General features: G+C 38.3%; 1 pseudogene; it reads right to left on the reverse strand.

The window, feature by feature from the left end:
- Positions 1 to 400: 400 nt before the first annotated feature.
- Positions 401 to 9,741, reverse strand: part of LOC114052181 — a 25,763-nt pseudogene continuing 16,422 nt past the window's right edge.

Genomic DNA, 9,741 nt, shown 5'->3' on the forward strand with positions numbered 1-9,741 from the left:
GATTGAGAAGTGTTTTTGATGTAAAAAAAAGCATCAACAAAATATTAATGTCTTTTAAAAAGGAATAAATCAGAGCACTTCTTCTACAAAAATACACACATTCAAGTATAAAAGGGTTTTGATGACAATCTAAGCCTTTCAACTAGGCTTTTTTGCCATAATAGGGAGTTAACTTCTCTGTTAGTGAAAGGAAGGTGGAACAGATTCTGTGGCTTCCCTAGAAAATGTCAGTCAAAAGAAAACCATGTTTTAGAAAGCATTTATTACCATGGAGTGTCTTCGAGTCATTAAATACTTCCCTAGTCTTTGCAACTTTGATTTTGTGGTATGGTTAATGTGAGGTCAAAGAATTCAAGTGGAAATGTTTTAAGAAATAAAAAAAAAAGTGTCTTTGAGAGACTCAAACACCAAGTCTAGTCAAGTAGTCTTCCCAGGCAGCTTTTCTGTTCATTTCAGCTGCTTCTAGATGATTTGGAGGCTGTTAATATCCCATGGCCCACAATGATGATGTAAGAACCTCTTTTCCCAATAACTTCTTGTGGGCTGTTATACTGCTCTCCAAGATTATCCCTTCCAGTTTGTATTTGGACACCTGAAGTCAAGCGAACAAATTCTGGTTTCTTGCTTACTCTTGAACCAGAAATAAAACCAATTACAAACTCTGAATGTTCCTCAGCCATTTCCACAGTTTCTTTTGTGTAGTTGCCAGTAGCCAAAAGACCCAGAGGAGCTCATCTCTGTAATCAAGAGGCAGCCTCAGTGCATTGGCACCCCCACTTTACTCAGGCCTTTCACAACTCCTGAGCCTGGCACCATATGGGCATTTACTAGATCTGCCCAGGAAGCTATTTTGAAAATACCATCTTGATATTTTTTTCACTGTTTTTCCTATATCAACAAATTTTCAGTCTTCAGATATTAAGAGCTTATGGAATTCTGCTAGAGCTTTCAATTCCTCCATGATATCCAGACTGAAGTCATTCAGAATATCTACATGAGTCTTGAGCACCCAGATGCTGGGACCAAAAGTGGCTGCCAGTTGCAACAGCTCTTTGGCCTCAGTAATATCAGCAGAAAGACACAAGTTGGTTTGCTTCTTTTCCATAAGCCTGAGAAGTCTTGATGCAATAGGATGAGTTCCAGGGAGCTGGGCAGGCATGCCAAAACTAAGTTCTTTGAGAGTTTCCTTTGCAGGTACTGTACCATTCTGTTCAGCAATTACAAAGATTGTCCTGAATAAATGTCTTCACTTTCCCAACCATCTCAGCATCAATCTTTTTTGTCTCTCAAGAATCACTAGGATCTTTGACAAGGTACACACAGAATGTAAGCGAATGTCTGCTCTTGCAACTTGGCTGCCTCCCTGTTCTCTGTCCAGCAGCATGATGACATTTGTGACTTTGAAACTTACCCTCTGAAGGAGCTCAACAGTTTCCCAGATACTAGAACCACTGGTTACCATGTTTCTCCTGGATTAACAGTTCCTTCTATGAGATGTTTAGTACCATAATCTTGTCTCTTTCCTTTGAATAAGCATCAGAATCTGGTTGGTTGAGCAGATGACTGTTGCCAAAGGCAAAGCTGTATAAGACATGCCACACATGGTGTCAAAACTGATCCATGCATTTTGAGCAGTTTCAAACAAGATATCTGCAACCTTAATCCACTGGAGAAGGAAACAGAAAACCCTTCCAGGATCTTTGCGAAGAAAACTCAAAGGACAGTTCGGTCCATGGGGTCATGACAAATAGGGTACAACTGAATGACAAGGGCTTCATGAAGTATCACAGGATGTCACTACAATGATCCCCAACACCACCTGGCAAGCACATCTGGAGAGGCAGCTTTGAATCCAGTGCTTTCATCTGTGAGACCCCAGACAATTCATTTAACATCTCAGAACAAGAATCCACTAAGTAATCAATTATAAAATGGGTGCTGATCTGCATAGGAAAAGGTATTTTCCTCAAGGGGAGGTTTTGAAATCTGAGCTCAGAGCCAAAAAATAAGTTGCTTGCTTTTCAAAGAACTATGGAAATAAACAATCAGTTCCCTGGAAGCAAGTGCTCCTTCCAATGATATGCTGGTAGGTCATGAGATCACAGTCTAAAATTGTGAGGGACCTCAGAAACTACCAATTCCAACCCCCTCACTTAATAGAGAAGGAAGCCAAGGACCAGAAAGATCAAGTGAATTGACCAATATATCTCATCGGTACCAAACATCAAGGTGAGAGTGGAGCCCAGGTCCTCTAGATCAGTGTTTTTTCCCTGTACCATGCTGCCTAAAAAATTTCTCCGTTCTGTAGGCATTGCATCCTCGTCCCAGACAAGTCAAGGAGGATGAGAATTAGTGGTGAATTGGTTGTGAATAATGATTCCATTTATGAAGTAGGGAATGGGGCCTGGAAACTCTCCAGTAACAAAAGAGGCTTATTCTTATGGTCAATAGTCAACAAACATTTATCAAGTATCTACCATATTCTGGGCATTGTGCTAAGCACTGGGAAATAAAAGGAAAAGAATAACACAATCCTTGCACTCAAGGAGCTCATTATGGAAGGAGGAAGACAGCACACAAAAAGAAGCTGAAATTGTAGGTGGAGGAGGGTACCCTTGGCTAGGGCAGGAGTGGGTATTATGAAGTCCTACGGTCAGAGTGGGAAATGATGAGATGAATAGACTGAGTGCCCCTTCTTAAATGGCGAAGGATCTGGGAGGAACTCTCTGATGTCTACACTCTACCCTATCCAATCAGAGGAAGGCAGGGGCTCCAGGGGCAGGGAATACTGAAGAGGTATTAGTTTCAAATCTGATGTCATCTTGAAGAATGATGAGTTTCTGGAGATAATGAAATCCAGGAAAATAGCCAGGTGGGCTCTTATGGGAGCACAGGCAGGTCTCAGCATTCCTTTAGTCACTCAGTGCCTACTTTTATTAATATTAGGCCATCTAGGGAACTAGAAAAAAAGTAGCAGATATGGTCCTTGGCCTCAATATGCTTACATGAAGGCAGGTCATACTCAAGAAAGAAAGAAGGAGGGAAGGGAGGGAGGGAGGGAGGAATAAAGAAAGGAAAAAAAGAAGGGATGGAGGGAAGGAGGGGCAAATTGAAAAATCCTTTATTAAGCATATGCTAAGTGCCAAACACCATCCCAAATAGTGGGGATACAAATAGAAAAGTCTATACATTCCTTATTCTCAAGGGGCTTCAACTTTTGGGGGGGCAGGGGGAATAACACATAAAAGGAAGTTCAGATGCAGAGTTATTGAAAGAGCACATATCTTTCACCATTTAAGTGGGATGAGCAGGACATCCACCTCATCATTTCCCACCTTGGTTCCTATGTCCTAAAGATATAGCAAAGGGACTGATGTCAAGGCTCAAAGATCCTGAAGTTACAAGACTAGGTCAGATGACAGCACCAAAGGTCTATAGAATGTAGAATTAGGGCAGTCAGTAAGGCCTGGAGTTCTTTAGGAGACAGTGGGTGTGCACGTGGAAGAGGTGGTGTCCCTCTCATTCAAGTAAATAAAGCTGGTGAATTCCATCTCATTGAAGCTTTGTGAGCAGTCAAGTGGTCCAGATATGTTCTGAGTGGTTCTAGCTAGGGAGAGGAAGAGAAGAAAGATGATAGCATAAATTGATGGTTAAATTGTGTCAGACATTAGAGAAGAACAGGATTAATATGTATTCACTACTTCCTCTGGGAAGGCTTCTCAAAGATAGTACTTGAGCTGGGCTTTGAAGGATAAATAGATAGAGCAAATTGTGGGGTAAATCAATTAAAGCTGCAGCAGTTTTTAATTTCATTGATTTCTACACCATTTCAGAAAGGGACATTGAAAAAAAACCAGGTCAATATTGTATTATTACATTAAGTTTAACACATAGTAAAACTAATACACTATAGGAAAGAATAATAGTTAAAAAAAAAAAGGTAGGTTTCGATTCTCCAAAGTGAAGAAACTATAGGTTCAGGCTAGAACACCTGGTAGAAATGCTAGGGAATGAAAAAATAGGAATGGCTTGAGGGTGCTTCGGCCAAGCTGTACCTTAATCTATCCCCTAGTAATTTTGTTACACAATGATTAGGCACAGTCTGTACCTTGCCTGATCGTGAGTCTGACACGCTTGAGTTGAAGGCATACAATTAAATGTCTCAGGTCAGTCCTTGGGGGCCCACACAACACTAGTTAGGCCATAATGTGCCCCTCCAAAAATAGAAAGCCACAACATCCCAACTTTCCAACAAAACCTAGTATTTAAAACTCTAAAGTCAATAATTAGTCACTTTCCAGGCTTCCTGCGTACTCAGGACACTCACACCCACCAATGACAATTAAAATAGGGATATTTCCTAATCATATGAGATAGACATTTTAAATTCTACATTTTACCTTTCAGAAGTGCAGAACCCTAAATGACCCCAGTCAAGCACTGAGTCACAGGGAATGAGGAAATCCGGGCATGGAATTAGGAATTTTCTTGCTGGGTTGGGCTGTTTGGATGGCCTCCAAGGTCAGGCTTGTATTCAATGGGAAACCATGGAAGAGCTGTAGCCCCCTAAAACCTGAAGAATGAATGAGACTTTGGGTTGTGTTCAAGCTATTAGAAGCAAGGGAAATTGACAGTTACAAATATCAGAGCTCAATTACTCTTTTTATGGGCTGTCTGAGTCTGCATTAGAATCATTGATAAATTTAGTTCCCGGGGCAGATCCAGGGACTTACCTTGCTCTTCCTTCATAACTCCCCACCTAGTGGCATGGTATTTTACTATCCTTCAAAACACAGGTCAAGTGTGACCTTTTGTATGAGATCCTTCCTTATCCCCTCAAGCACTTCTTCTGAAAATTAGTCAAGAGGCAGAAGGTAAGCTGCTTGAATGAACAACTGTTTGATTTTTGGCTTTATTTCCCCAGGGCCTAGACCAGTGCCTTGCACATAGTAAGCACTTTATAAACGTTTATAGAATTGAACTTTGAGCAAAGTAAAACTTTACGACTTTTTTCATTTCAGTCATAAGTCACGGTCATCTCAGGTAGTTAATGGAATTGCTTCATACTTCAGGGACAAGAGCTCTTTAAGCCAACAATTGAACACATTTCAGAAATTAAAAAAAAAAGGAAGAGTGAAAAAAATGTATCTGTGGTAAATATTGCTGTACCTTATTCTCTTAGACTCAGACTGCTACTTTCCCGCCTCAAGGTTCTAGAATATTTGGAGAGGCTGGGGGAGTGTCTCTTCTTTCCTACCATCAGCCCTACTCAGGTTGTGTCCCTCCTGTGTTAGGGGCCAGTGAATAAGCTGTGTTCCATGTAACCATTTATTAGGTAGCTTTTACTTTAAAGATATAGCAAAAGCAAAGTATCGACACTTTCCATTACCATCTTGGGGACATACTCTCCTCTTATTCACCTTGTTATGGGGGGAAGTTGGAGTTCTTATAGACTCCTGATCACACTAAATTAATGTCCATATGTGATGTGACAGCTGGATGATTCCTTGTGTAAGCTTCCTCTGGCTTCACTCCTTGCTCCTCTGGGCATTAATACTTGTGTATCTGAAAAATCCAACCTGAATGGAGAGTCATGGAAGCACCCTCTGGATCCTGGAGTGATGATACAGAATCTCCCTCCGGACCTTCTGAAGTTCACAAGGTCCCAGAAGCTCTACTCTGTTCACCTAGTACAGAATCCAAGGACCATGACCCATTTCTCAGAGAGGAAAAGGCCCTAGAACTTCTCCTCTTATAGCTTGTCTCTCACCAGATGCTGTGGTCAAAGGAGTCACTGACTGGGTACAGGAAGAAGTAGTTCAAACTGACAAGCCTTTTTGAATGTCTCCACAGTCAAAGAGCCTCCTCTTCAAACCATGGTTAATCAACCAGAAACTGTCACAGAATGTCCTTGCATGTTCCACAGTCCCTCCAAGGTACCTCCCTCCCTCTCATATCATCATGACTTTCCAGGAAGCGGGTTTCCTAGTTTCTCCACCTGGGAAAATTGCATCAACACAGCAAGCCAATGGAGTCTGTGCATGCACCAAACCCTAGATACCCACAAAATCCATCTCTGTAAGGGATTCATGTGTGCAACCAGAAATATTTGTTTAGTCTAAAAAATACAGAGGTACTTTTTCTATGGATAAAGTGCAATATAGATGTGATTTAAAAACAAAACAAAACAGGAAAGATATAGAACTATAACTCTGATTCAATAGAATGTGAGCACCTTGAGGACGGGTACTTTTTGGCTTTTTCTTTGTATCTCCAACACCTAGTACAGCAATTAGCGCATAATAGATGTGTAATTCATACTTGTAGAATTGAATTTAGTCATCTCAGCCACCATGAATAATACGATCATGGATCCAGAGCTATAAGTGACCTCTCAAGTCACCTAGTCCAACCCCTCAGTTTGTGTGACTCACTCAGTATCGCAACAGATTGTAATTTTAGAGCAGGTTGGGAACTTAAAGTCCTTAGACTCCAAGAGACGGAGCTCCTTCCATGGTATCATGTTGCTATGTTTGAAGCTTGAGTAGTAAGTATCAAATTTGCTCTTGCATTTAATGACCCTACATGTCAATTTATAGCATAGAGAATATCCACTAAAGTCCTCCTCAGATGCCTTATTCAAAGAATAAAGATAATCCTGGGTTCTTGAAGGTCATTTCAATAGAGAATGCAAACTCTCATTTAATGACCTGGAATGACTTTTGGTTATGAACTGGTAAAGATCTGTGTGCTTATCATCCAAAAAGGGAAGCCAAGGAAAGAATGAAGCGTCTCATTATCAGAAATATGCCAACAGGTCATGAATATTTCTTTCGGCTGACAAACTCATGAATATGTCCAGTAAGGTTTAGAGGGGAGTATATATGTGGATGAAATTATGGATTTTTTGAAGCATCAAGTTAAGGATGAAGAAATGAAGAGAATAATTTTATTTCAGGAAAATACCACTTAGTCTGTGATCTTGTTTCTGAAAATACTGCTTTTGAACATGTTCATCTAATCAACTTAACTGTGCCTTTGAGATCCTTGTCAAGGGTTTCCTAAGAAGGAATGTGACTACCCATCTTCAATATTTTTATCTGGGGTGAAATGCCATTAAAATGAATGTTAGTTGTAACTCTTTTTGGGGTTAAAAAATATTAAAAGTAAAAAATATATATATATGTATGTATATATATAAACTTGTAGCCTGGAGGCTGTAAAAGTAAGGAAGGTATATCCTCATATTTTCTCTAAGGTAGGAGTAAAATGTATTCTCTTATTTAATTCAATTCAACAAGCATTTCTTAATAAACTGTTCTGTGACAATTACTGGGGGTTAGGCTCTGGAATGGCAAAGACAAAAAAAGAAAATAGTTCCTTTCTCTAGGAGCTCACATTCTTTTGATTTATTTTTATCTTGGGCTGGCATTGAAGAAGGCCCAGAAATGCCTGTTTGGATTATGTTTGGGAAATTATTCTGTGTTTTAAATAATCCCAAGTTTCTTCTTGATGCTCACATTCATTTTTTAAACTTTCAATTACTTTTATTTTGCTAAATATTTTTCAATTACATGTAAAAATTTTAACACCCATTTAAAAAAATCATGTTTCTAATTTTCTCCATCCTTCTCGGTCCTTCCTTTTTTTGAGAAGGCTAACAATTTGATGTCAATTATAACTGCGAAATCATACAAAACATATTTCCATATTAGCCACGTTGCAAAAGAAACACAAACCAAACAAAACAACAAAAATAAAGTGAAGAAAAGTAAGCTTAACTCTGAATTCAGAGTTCATCAGTTTTCTCTCTGGTGATGGATAGCATCTTTCATTATGGGTCCTCTGGAATTGTTTTGGGTCACTGTTGTGATTAAAAGAGCTAAGTCATTCACAATTGATCATCCTTACAATGTTGCTGTTATGGTGTACAGTGTTCTCCTGACTCTGTTCTCTTCATTTTGCATCATTTCACATAAGTCTTCCCAGGTTTTTCTGAAAGCATCCTGCTCATCATTCTTTATGGCACACTGGTATTCCATCATAATCATATACCACAACTTGTTCATCCATTCCCCAATTGATGGGCATCCCCCTTCAATTTAGGATTCAGTCACCACAAAGAGAGCTGCTATAAATATTTTTGTACAAATAGGTGCTTTTCCCTTTTCTTTGATCTCTTTAGGATATAGACCTACTAGTTGTATTGCTGGGTTAAAAGGTATGTACAGTTGAATAAACTTTGGGGGCATAATTCCATATTGTTCTTGAGAATGGTTGGATCAGTTTACAACTCCACCAACAGAGCATTAGTATCATGATTTTCTTACATTCCTTCTGATATTTGTCATGTTTCTTTCAATATTCGTCATTCTTCTTTAGCTGATCTGGTAAGTATAAGGTGTTATCTCAGAGTTGTTTTAATTTGCATTTCTCTAATCAATAGTGATTAAGAGCATATTTTCATATGACTATAGCTTTGATTTCTTCTTTGAAAGCTTCCTGTTCATATTCTTTGGCCATTTATCAATTGGAGAATGACTTGTATTCTTATAAATTTGACTCAGTTCTCTATATATTTGAAAAATAAAGCCTTTATCAGAAAAAAACTTGTTACAAAATTTTGTTTCTGGTTTTCTGCTTTTTTTTTTTAATCTTGACTGCACTGGTTCTGTTTATGTAAAATCTTTTTAATTTAATGTAATAAAAATTATCCATTTTATATCCCATAATGCTCTGTCTATGTCTTGTTTGGTCATAAATTCTTCCTTTATCCATAGATCTGAGAGGTACATTTTTCCATGCTCTCCTAATTTATGATATCATACTTCATGTATAAATCATTTATCCATTTTGATCTTATCCTGATATACAGTGTGAGATATTGGTCATTTCCAGTTTTCCCAGCAATTTTTGTCAAATGGTGAGTTTTTACCCCAAAAGCTTGGATCAAGCACAAAATTACTATGGTCATTTGCTGTTGTGTACCTAATTTATTCCATTGGTCTACCACTCTATGTCTTAGCCAGTAGCAGATTGTTTTGATGATTACCACTTTGTAATATACTTTGAAATATGGGACTTTAGGCCACCTTCTTTAACCCTTTTTTTCATTGATTCCTTTGACATTCTTGACCTTTTGTTCTTCCAGATGAATTTTTTTTGTTTTTTAAGCAACTGGGGCTAAGTAACTTGCCCAGGGTCACACAGCTAGTAAGTGTCAAGTGTTTGGTCTGAGACCACATTTAAACTCAGGTCTTCCTGACTTCAGGGCTGGTGCTCTATCCATTGCGCAACTAGCTGTCCCTAATGAATTTTGTTACTATTTTTTCTAGTTCTATAAAATAATTTCTTGGTAGTTTGATATGGCACTGAGTAAGTAAATTAGCTTAGCAAGAATTGTCATTTTATCATATTGGTTCAGCCTATACATGAGCAATTAATACTTCTCTAATTGTTTAGATCTGTCTTTATTTCTGTGAAAATTATTTTGTAATTATGTTCATATAATTCCTGGATTTGTCTTGGAAGATAGATTCCCAAGTATTTTATATTGTCTTCAGTTATTTTAAGTGGAATTTCTTTTTTCTATCTATCACTTCCTGCTGGGTTTTGTTGGTAGCATGTAGAAATGCTATTGATTTATGTGGACCTATTTTATAGCTTGCAACTTTGCTGAAGTTATTAATTATTTCAACTACTTCCCTGTTGGGTAAGATAGATTTCTATTACTAATTAAGT

Source organism: Vombatus ursinus, unplaced genomic scaffold, assembly GCF_900497805.2.
Source record: "Vombatus ursinus unplaced genomic scaffold, bare-nosed wombat genome assembly UNPS02014807.1, whole genome shotgun sequence".
Taxonomy (NCBI): Eukaryota; Metazoa; Chordata; class Mammalia; order Diprotodontia; family Vombatidae; genus Vombatus; species Vombatus ursinus.